This window comes from Poromitra crassiceps, assembly GCF_964638095.1.
Source record: "Poromitra crassiceps genome assembly, chromosome: 22".
NCBI classification, from domain to species: domain Eukaryota; kingdom Metazoa; phylum Chordata; class Actinopteri; order Beryciformes; family Melamphaidae; genus Poromitra; species Poromitra crassiceps.
In genome coordinates this window covers 25,255,102-25,264,997 of record NC_139647.1, presented here as the reverse complement: position 1 = coordinate 25,264,997, position 9,896 = coordinate 25,255,102, and positions in this window count along the sequence as shown.

Sequence of the window (9,896 nt, the reverse complement as noted above, 5' to 3'; positions counted from 1 at the left end):
TGGAGCCAATGTACGTGTCGTCACTTCCGGACCTGACGTGCGCCCCCCTGCGGACTTTTCGAATTAATGGAATTCCAGAACTGGCTTCATACATTCCCTAGTTCACTTGCCCACTGGGTCCATGTCTCCCTTTGTTCTACAGATCATGACAACACTCTTTTTAGCATTGTATTTAACGTCAAATTTGACACCATAAGCAGAACATATATTCAATAACTGTTGGAACCCAGCACTGCTGGGGGGAAAGATTGCCAGATCGTCCACATACATAAGATGGTTAACCAGGGTGTCACCAATCATACACCCAGTCCTACACAGTCTTAGCTGGACAGATAATTCATCCATGTACAAATTAAAGAGAGCAGGGGAGAGTAACCCCCCCTGCTGGACCCCATTACCAACACCAAAGGGGGTGGAGACTCTATTTCCCCACTTCACCTGCATGCTCTGATTGTCATACCAGTAAGACAATATATGTATTATACTGCCAGGCACACCCCTTTCACTCAGTTTTAAGAACAGTTTCTGATGATTGACTCGATCAAAAGCCTTGGAGGCATCAATAAAACCAATTAACACAGAAGAATTCTGCCTTCTATACAGTTCAACAGTTTCTTTCAGGGCGTATATACACAGATCAGTACTAAGCTTAGCCTTGAAGCCAAACTGATTGTCTGTAGTAGAGATAAAAAGGCTCAACCGATCAAGTAAAATTATTTCCAGTACTTTGGAAAGCACACTGGCTAGTGCAATGGGCCTATAGTTATCAAGGCTCCCAACCTCACCTGCTTTGTCCTTGATAACAGGCACAAGAGTAACAGACAACAGGGAATCTGGCAATCGGCCATGAGACCTAAGGCCCGTGAAACAAATGGCAAGCAGAGCTGCAACCTTAGGGCTAGCTAGTTTAAGATGCTCCGCAGTGATTTGATCTACGCCACTGGCTTTGTTCTCAGCTAGCTGTGTAATAGCTTGGTAGACATCCTTTGCTGTACAGGACCCCGCATCACCATTAGCAATGTTGCCCACATTGTAAGGAGGGGGAGCGGTCAAGTTGGCCACCACAGGACCCTTCTTGCGAGGTTCATAGTAGCGCCTGACCACAGAGCCTTCAGGCCAAAGATCAGGCTTGTACATCTCAGAGACATCATTGCACTCTGCACTTACTTTAAAGGAGCTGTATCGGTTGCTCACAGTTAGCAACGCGGCCAAGTTTGTCCCCAATATACTTAGCCAGCAGCTCTGCTTCAAGGTCAGGGGAGAACCTTGTGGCAAAGACCCGCCTCGTCTTGACCACTCCAATGTCTCCCTGATGCCTCTCCCGATAGCCCACAAGCAGAACCAGCTGAGCGAGGCGGCATGCAGCGTGTCGGTGGACCGGCTGGAGCTAAGCTCTCCCAGCCCCCACGCCTTTTAAACCTAACCTCCCAAAAGCTGGTGTCGGCGCACCATAACCGATGACAACTGTAACATTTGACAGGCAATACATTCTCGGTGACAGCGCACCTGTTGACAGCACACAGATTAAAACATAATCAACAGCAGCACATAGACAACGTTATGTGATCAGACGGGCGCTCGTCCTCCTCCACCTCTCTCAGTCTGTGTCACTGGGTGGAGGTGCTGCTAGCCGCGGCCAACACTGGCTCATGCTAACGTTAGCACGCATGCTAACTTGCTAGTTTAATTGGCTAGCAGTAGCTAACAGTCGGCGTTAACCAACTATCTTGTCGTCATATCGGCCTATTTGCCTTCGTTAACGTTGTATCCACTCTAGCTAGCTGTAGTTAGCATTAACGCTAGTTAGCCTACTTCTTGTGTCACGTAGCCAACATTCGTCGGCCCTACATTTTGACATGTTTGCATTGTATAAACGTATCATTAAGCTTGATTTCCGTCGAGTTAACACAATGTACTGATAAATAGCTTACCTGCACTGCGTTTTCTCATGCTGCGGCATCTCTCCTGCGTTTCTCGACTCTCTGTAGCTAGTCCTTCTTCCGTCTTCTTCTGCTTCTTCTCTCGACTGCGCAGCAGCACTCTCTCTCTCTCAGGTCAGGTCAACACTCTATGCAAATGAGCCGTTGCAGGCAGCATGCATCATCCAATCACTGCGCCCCATGGAATAATCGTTTGTTTTTTAAATATTGTTAGCATAAACCTCAGTACCGTAACTCCTATACCGTTTGTGCTATTGGAGAAATCTCGACAGTTCTAGAAAGAGAAGAAGCTGCGCTTTCTCCCCATATACATGACATTACGGTAATCCATTGGAACCACGTCGTCAGCAGGGCGACAAACAAACAGGGAAGTGAATCATAATCAGAAAGACTTTAATGATCCCCGGGGGGAAATTGGGACAAGTTGCAGTTGCTCGCACTCAGGCATGAAATATCCACATAACACAACATAGCATAACACAGTATCACACAGTATCTCCTAAACGTAAACAAAAACTTTCAACTTTACTCAAATAATACTTCTCAATATCATGAACTAGCAGGACTAATAACAATATGTATATGTAGCCTATAATACAGAGGTGGATATAGGCTATCCAAGGTGCGCATTTACGCATGCACTTTCCCTCTGCAGCTCTGAATTTACTTGGGGGTAACCGTAACCCCCACTATATTCTTGTGTGCAACATTACCTTTCTTATGATATGCAGTAATTATTTTCATTTCATCTAAAAGTTGTGAACGTTTTTTTATGACATCACTGATCAGTGGGACAAAAATAGCTGGTGTATTTTACTAGGGATGATTGATTTATGATGATGTCACAGTGGGATTTAGGACATCACAGATGATGTCACAGTGGGATTTATGACTTCACAGTGGGACAGAGAAACAGAGCCCCAGCCCCCATCACTGATCAGTGGGACAAAAATAGCTGGTGTGGGTAGGTGGATGTCATGCAGTCAATTACATTTATATTTTATCTTATCTTATGTCTATATTTTTAGGGTGCCTTGACTGCCTTCTGCTGACCAGGAGCCAGCCGATGAAGAACCAGGCCCTTCCTGGAAGTGTGACGTGTGCACTGTGGACCTGTGTCTGCGGCCAGACAGGAACTGTTTCAAGGAATACCACCAAGGAAAAGGCCAGAACACGTCTGGAAACACAGACTTTGTTGGACATTGTAAATAGTTTGTATAGTTCCAATTTTCAGTTTCCAAAAAAAAAAGTTTCAATTTCAGTGTACATGTACATGTGTACCTGTAAATGTGAAATCAGTTTGTGCAAAAGGCACAAAAGGGATTTTCCCTGATGAGGAAAAATAAGCAGAATAACCTCTTTCCAGAAGCCCCGGGGGCACAAACTTTACTGACAGTTGGATAACAAGTTCATTTTCAAATTCAAATTGTGTAAATGTTTACATCTGTGGAATTATATTAGAATTATATGGCTTTCTATACTAAAAACCTCTCAAATCAATCTTCATTTTTTGTTTCTCTTCCATTTAAACTGTTATTACACACTCAAGACATACTGTGAAATGTAAATAACTCCAGATAATGAAAGTTGAACTGATTCTGAAAATTGCATTATTAGATCTCATAGGTGTTTGTAGCTGCTATAGGTAAACATTACTGTTTGTAATGTGTCAATGCAGTGCATTGCAGAGGTAGCGCTACTCTCAACATCATTCAGTTCACTGGCCTTCCATGCCTTTAGTCCTGTCTCAAAATTTGATGCATGTTTTTTCTTCTGACATTTTTGACATGTTGAATTTTAGTTGGTTATATTTGTTCACCATATAGAGAGGCAAAGTGACCGCCTACTTCCTGCTTCAGCACTGTACCAGAGATTTTCATCCGCCATTTATTTTACCATACACATTTCGTAAAATGCTTATAAAAATCGTTTTACTGGTTCAAACCAAACAGAGAGCAGGTCACGTGGGGGCTGGGTTTACCTAGGCTAAGACTGCTGTACCATGCTGGTGTCTGTTGGGGGGAACCGGCGTGTGCACTGCTGTGGAAGGCTGGTGGTCTAGGTCTGGACCACCAGTTCTTCCTGATGGAGCAGGGTGGTCTGAACACAGCGGGGCTCTCAGGATTCTACACTTCTGTTCTGAGAGCCTGGAGACTGCTGAGGCCTACACGAGGGGGAGGTGTAGTGCCGGGGCCATGGCTGTGGGAGGAGCCCATCTTCCACAACCCTTTGCTGCCACTGGGGTCTCCATGCTCTGCCACGCTGAGACACCGCTTCATGGCCGGGGGAATCACCAAGCTGGGCCAGCTGTGGTCTCCGGGGGGAGAACTGAGAACAGGTCTGAGAGCAGGTCACGTGGGGGATGGGTTTACCCAGGCTACAGCAGTCTCTGTGCCGCCTGGAGCCGGAAAGCTGCCACTCTGCTCTCCAGATGTATCAGCTCTTGTCCCCCCTCCTGGACAGGCAGGTAGAGAACAGCGGCCCTCAGCCAGTGATGGCCCGACCAGAAAACATTTGTACACCACAAATAGGCTACATAGATACATAGATAGATGTATTTTTTTTTAAATAGATACATTTGTTGATAATAGCAACATTTGGTTTGGACAGACTGCAGGCGAGGCCATGCATCAGCTGAGCTGCGGGAAAGGAATCGAAATGCCTAGTATATATATGGGCTAGGAATCGAGATGCCTAGTATATATAGCCTACTGTATACTGTATGTGTATGTGTGTGTGTGTGTGTGTGTGTGTGTGTGTGAGGGGGGGGGGGGGGTTTGTGTGTGTGTGTGTGTGTGTGTGAGAGAGAGAGAGAGAGAGATGTGGCTCTCTGTGTGTGTGTGTGTGTGTGTGTGTGTGTGTGTGTGTGTGTGTGTGTGTATGTGTGTGTGTGTGTGTGTGTGTGTGTGTGTGTGTGTGTGTGTGTGTGTGTGTGTGTGTGTGTGTGTGTGTGTGTGTGTGTGTGTGTAGCCTACACAGGCCCGGTTCTACGGGAGTGCAAAAGCACGCATTGTACCCTTATTTTAATTGTCTGCATGCTCAGTTGAAAAGTAAAAAAAATAAATAAAAATGCTGCAGCTGCAAACTTACTGTTTAAACTTGAATTATAATTGTTGTTTTTCTTTGTTCTTTGATGTGAATTTATGGCTTTTTGGCACCTATATGTAACCTTTTAAGGTTGAGATAATTGTATTATCATTATATGGTCCAAATATTTCAGTAAAGCACTTGAAACACTTGAAATATTCTTGCTTGGGTGGTATCATTCTACTTAAATGATGGTAAAATGTATTATTTTTAGTAAAATAACATGTCAAATTTCGGCCGGGCATCTGCACCCCTTCCTATCTAGGATGCATCCCTAGTCATCTTGTTCTGGAACCGGCCCTGAGCCTACATGTGTGTAATTGCAAGACAATCCAGTAACAGAACCCAGCTGCATGATGCTGCCCCCTGTGTTGAAAAAGAGATGCTATCCAAAATGGCTGCCACCCTGAGGCGCTTGGCATGCAATGATGCTGTCAAATCAAATAGGCTACATTAACTGTGACCTCATACTGTAGTGATGCCATACTGTTGTAGTGATGTCATACTTTGTAGGCTACTGAGTCTTATCTCTTTTTTTTTTACATTTTTTAATGAGAATGGTGAATATCTGTATATGACAGTATTATTACAAATACAGTTACATTATTACGTCAGACACCATCTCTTTTCTATAAGGAACAAAAGAGCAACATCAACACCATGTGACGGATAGGGGGACAAAAACAAAACAACACAACAATAACAACAACTGAAAAACACACAAAAAAACACGTCAGTGTACGATATATGGATTGATCGATACAACAATACTAGTAATAGCAGTAATAATAACAGAGAAAATAATAATAAAGAAATATTGTTACATAAAGCCCCCAGCCCTCACCCCACCCACCCCAAACCACCCCCCCAAAAAACGTGGATCCAACGATATGACAGAAAATTAAAAAATAAAGTAGTGTTCAACATTATTTTGTAGTGCCGGAGGAGGGAGGACAGAGGCAGGATCCTGATTTACTTCACTTTAATCTCCAAAGCAAATCGGTGCAGCCATTTCTCTTGTAGCATTTCATACAACTCATTCATTTCCTGTGTAACACCAACATATAGCCGGCCACAAACCAAGTCAAGTCAAATAGATCTACTTGATCCTTTGTGATATATCTAATCCTCTCCACTTCAAGGGTTCTGACAAGATCAGCAGGCCACATGTTCACGTTAGGACTGTCCTTACCCTTCATAACATCAGTAAACATGTCTTTGCAGACATGAGGCAATATTAACAAATCGTCTGTGAGCTGATGAGAGATTATTTAAGGTCTCAGATATATTAAAAATAATAGTTTGAGAGTCAGGCTCAATTGTTGAGTCAAGAACTTGAGAAATAATATTGAAAACGTTACACCAATATGTTTTAATCTAGGACAATGTATGTAGCTGTGTGCAAGAGTGGCATTATCATCTTGACACTTATCACATATAGGAGAAACTGAGGGGAACCATTTATTGAGCTTTTCTTTGGAAAAGTGCAATATATGTACTATTTTGAATTGCATAAGGCAATGTCTAGAATTGATGGAGCATCCATGAATTTGGCTTAGGTATACTGAGTCTTATCTGATGACAACAGTCTTTTTAGATGGAGGCTAAATGTTAGCAGCTCAGTAGCTGTGACTGTTTCCATACTGGGGAGTTACTGGATCATTTAGCAGCAGTCGGCTGCTGTCTCATGTTCCAGTTTGTGTTGACAGAGTTCATTAAAGGAACAGTTCACTCAAAAATGAACATTGTGTCATCATCTCCTCCCCCTCATGCCAGTTGAAACACAGGTGAAGTTTGTCCATATATAACACACAGGGAGGTTGACAGCACAGAACCAGTCCCCATTGACTTCAGCTGTAGTCATGTGACATCCTCATCATCAATGTTGTATAAATGTTAATTAAAAAATATGTTTATTGAGTTTACATTAGAGGACTCAGCACAGCAGTGTGACAGTGCCCCCTCTGGACAGATTATGTATCTCCCTCTGAACTGATGAGGATGTCATGTGACTTGATGTTGGTCTCTAAATATTAAGCTGATAAATCATCATTATGATCTGTGCCTCTGCTCTCTGATTTTTATTCTCACTCTGGTTGCACAGGTACACTTGTGTGAAAGTCTTAGGCCAGCAGGGGGCTCCACAGGACATCACATAAGGAAAAGCAGCATGTGATGAACAGCATAAGAGAGCAGAAACACAGGCGTCATAATAATAATATATATTTGAAAAGAAAAAAGCAACATAGAAGAATATTAGCAATGTTTCTGTTTTCATCGAGGTATCACAAGGTTCATTTGGTCTTATTTAATAGACCCACTATACTGAAATATAACAAATACATGTGCATGCATGATATTCTTTGAATGCATGAATCATCCTTTGGTTATGATCCACAAATCCACAAATAAATAAACAACTCTTATGTTTTCAGAAACATTTCATTTATTAATCAAACCCTATTTCATACAAGTGATGGTATCACAAGCATTGTATAGCATGTATCAGCAGGTTTCACAAAGCCACAGTTTAAGTCTAGTGGCTAGCTACTAGATTTATCTCCTCTCTATCTGTTGTCTGTCCCCTTCGCCCTCTCCAACTGCTCTCTCGCTCTCTTTTCACACTTCCAAAGGGACAATCAACAACGTAAATAAACATTTTACTTTGAAATTGGTTTTATTTGACGAATGTCCGGTTTCGGAGTTCCTGTCTGCCCCGATCTGATCTGTTCAGCTTGACAGAGTCGCTCACGGGCAAAGAGGGTCCGTGGACAAAAATAGAAATCTAGGCTATCCTGTGCGCCCTGAGCGTCCGAGGAGCTGCGCGCAATTCGGTGTGGACTGACAGATCTGTTAACATGGTGTCCTAATGAAAGGTCGCGCCGCGCAGCAGGAGACGCTTGCGGTGTGTTTTCAGGCTCCCCTCCCCCAACCAATCCCAGGTACTTTCCAGGGCTGCGCGTACTGTCTCTTTCTACCCCCGACATGCGCATCTGTCGTTGCGCCTGCGCGAAGTGGGCGTGACTAAGAATGAGCGTTTGGTTCAAATAAAAAACGCTAGACAGCTCATTTAGGATTTCATTTTCATGAGAACCAGACGCGTAGCTAACTGAAACAGCTCACCTACATTTTGCGTGCCTGCATTATTGTTGTGTATCAACGTGATTTGGACCATGGAGCAGCAGGTAAGAGACAAGTTTTATTTGTTTTTCTCACTTTATTTTGTCAAGTATTTCTCAAAGACTGAACAGGTGTTCGTCTTGGATAACACTGGGAATCTGTATGACAAGCTAACTTGGCTACCCCTCATATCAGTGGGTTAGTTACTGCTGAACGCTGGACAAGACAGACTTTTGCAGCTGAAAGCACGACGGACATTTAACTGAAAAGCTAACGGCGGCAGACTGGTGGCTAGCTAGGACTTAAACATGAGCAGTAGTGGTGGTGTATTTAGCAACAATAACGTTCTCGAAACGTTAAGCTTGTTGTGTCGACTACCCAGAGAAGTACGTTAATGTCGGCTCGCCTGTGTGTGTGTGGGGGGGGGGGGGGGGGGGGAATCTATGATCACCCTACCGGAAGTGCTCGGCTCGGGGTCCACAACGGGGCCTAAGCCTTACCCTGATTCATATTTTTAATGTCTATCATGTCTGAAAACATCAGTAGCTTAGCGTTAGCTTGTTAGGTCTCAAGGTGTGTTTAGCAGGAAGTAAAGCAGGTGTAATCAATAACATTGTTGATGAGGGCCTTGGCACTGGAACATGGAACCATAATTAATGCAGGTTACACCTGCTTTACTTACTCAATTTCAGATGGAGCATATGGACAGAAAGCAGCGACTTGCCATGCTTCTCCAGAAGCTTGACAAAATTAAAAAGTGTCTCAACGAAGGTAAGTGTTAACCCAATTTCCCTTGTCATTGTGAGATTAAAATTCACCGGTTTCCATTTGATAATGATTCTAACACCTCACATTATTGTTAGATACCGACAATTTTAACCAGGTCATCAGCTCAAACTCTCCCGAGAGTTGTCAGAGATATCTGATGGACCTGGAGAAGAAAGGGGACCCTCACCTGGATCGTAACCATCTCAGCAGGCTCATGGCATTGTATAGCAGAGTGTTCTCCAATATGCCAGTGGGAAACCACGGTCAAAATGACAGCTATGCCAGGATGTTGGTCAGATATGCAGAGCTGAAAGCGTGAGTAGCTATAATGTTTAACCTACTCTTTGAAGACCTACTTTAACCTCTTTCAGCCTCTGATTGCATGCTGAAATAATCAACCAACATATGCTTATCAAATAACAGTTTGGTTTCACCTCTTTTTTGTTCTACTAGAATCCAAGATGTCAATGAGGCAAGAACCCACTTCAATATGGCGAGATCTCAGGGAAAGGATTTTGCATTTGTCCACATCTCTTATGCACAGTTTGAACATTCTCAAGGTAAAGAGAGATGTCATTTGTTGTTGAATATATCAAGTAATATATCAACTTATTCTCATGACTTGTGATATTATGTGAGATGTTTCAGTGAATGCTGTCTTTATCTTCCCAGGCAACCCAAACAGAGCAATCTTCATTTTGCAGAGTGCGATTACACTGGACGCCAAACCGAAAGCACTGCTGGAGGCTGCCTTACGAAGGCTGAAGACAGGAAAATCACAACGTGTCTGTTGTGAGGAACAGACAAGTGCCTCAGTGCCTCGCCCCTGGGAGGACGAGCCAATGGTGCCGTTGGACTTCCTCCCGCTGAGTGTCTCCACCCCGGTCCTGGGGGCCTACAGCAGCATCTACTCGCAGCCCGCAGCCGCCTCGCCCTCGGCCCCTGGGCCCTTTTCCACCATCAACCTCTCACAGCCCGAAG